The following is a 1,245-nucleotide window of genomic DNA, read 5'->3' on the forward strand; positions in this document are numbered from 1 at the left end:
GTAGACCAGGCCCTTATTATAATTCTAGTAAGTGAACAAGGTTGCTTCAGCGAAGACAGATGGTTACTTAGATGTGGAAACCACAGACTGCTACCCTGAGGGATCATGGATGTCAAGCATGGAACATCACTGTTTGGTGCATCTTATTCTTGCAACGTCCAGTCAATATAAGTGATGAGAGACCGTGAGTAGTGGAATTCTTGATAAATGCTCTGTCTATATAGTCATCATCATTGACAGACGCCATGTATCCCAAACGGGGTGACCAAGGGCTTAGAGTTAATTGTTTTACAGGGAGGGGCACTAATCCTCCACCAACCCCACTTGACAAGTAGGGATGCCAACAGCATCTGGTGTTCCCAGGCGGTCACCCATCCAAGTACTAACCAGACCCAACATTGCTTAACTTCGCTGATCGGACGGGAAGCGGTGTACTCAACGTGGTATGGCCAGACAAGTTCGAAAAATCTCTCCTAAACATGAATGAATCATACAGAGAAACCCAAATTGAAAATATAACCAGTGATCTTTGTGTAAAATTAGTGTTTCAGATAGACACCACAATGTGTTCTCTTCGCGTCACATGATTAAACAGTACGAAAATAAATCAGGTTGCGAAAGGATTAATGGAACATTATTTAAGGACCATGACTGCAAATTGTCCCTCCATAAATAACAAAATTGTCTCTGGTTCACAAAAGTAAAGAAATCGCTGGAATCAAATCATTAATCACAAAGAATGCTATACTCGATAACAGTCATCATCAGTGGAAGGCACAATGATATTCCTGATTACTGTGTCTAAGGCCGGCATTCTCTCTCAGTCGTCAGTTCAGTATTAAATATAATAAATACATCCCCACACGACCACCTGACACTCTTTCCCGTACAGAGAACGCAATTCTTCTTCATTCTCTCCTTCCATTATCATGTACCCTCTTAAACACCTCCCTTCCTCCCCCCCACATCTCCCTTTCCTCAGCCCTTCCTTTCCCCTACAGTCCCACCCTTTCTTACATCTCTGTCTTCTTGTCATCTCTCTCTCTCTCCTTTCATAGAGTCCCATATACTACTTCTTAATCCATTTTCCTTTCATTGAGTCCTATAAACCACTCCTTAACCCGCCCCATGCCAGTGCTATTTTAAAACAGTCTGACGTAATTGCGCGCTCAGTGCCAGTGCCGTTTTAAAACGGTCTAAAATAAAAAACTTCACTGTGACCGCATTTTTCAAGATTCGCATGTA

The 1,245-nt window shown here is 42.4% G+C and overlaps 1 non-coding gene across 1 annotated transcript; it reads right to left on the bottom strand.

The window, feature by feature from the left end:
• Positions 1–338: 338 nt before the first annotated feature.
• Positions 339–455, bottom strand: LOC145395561 (5S ribosomal RNA). Its single transcript, XR_013896637.1, has one exon. It is a non-coding gene; the product is annotated as a 5S ribosomal RNA (ribosomal RNA).
• Positions 456–1,245: the final 790 nt, after the last annotated feature.

Source organism: Coenobita brevimanus, chromosome 31 (assembly GCF_032717465.1).
Source record: "Coenobita brevimanus isolate Jiangsu-jjx chromosome 31, ASM3271746v2, whole genome shotgun sequence".
Classification (NCBI taxonomy): Eukaryota; Metazoa; Arthropoda; class Malacostraca; order Decapoda; family Coenobitidae; genus Coenobita; species Coenobita brevimanus.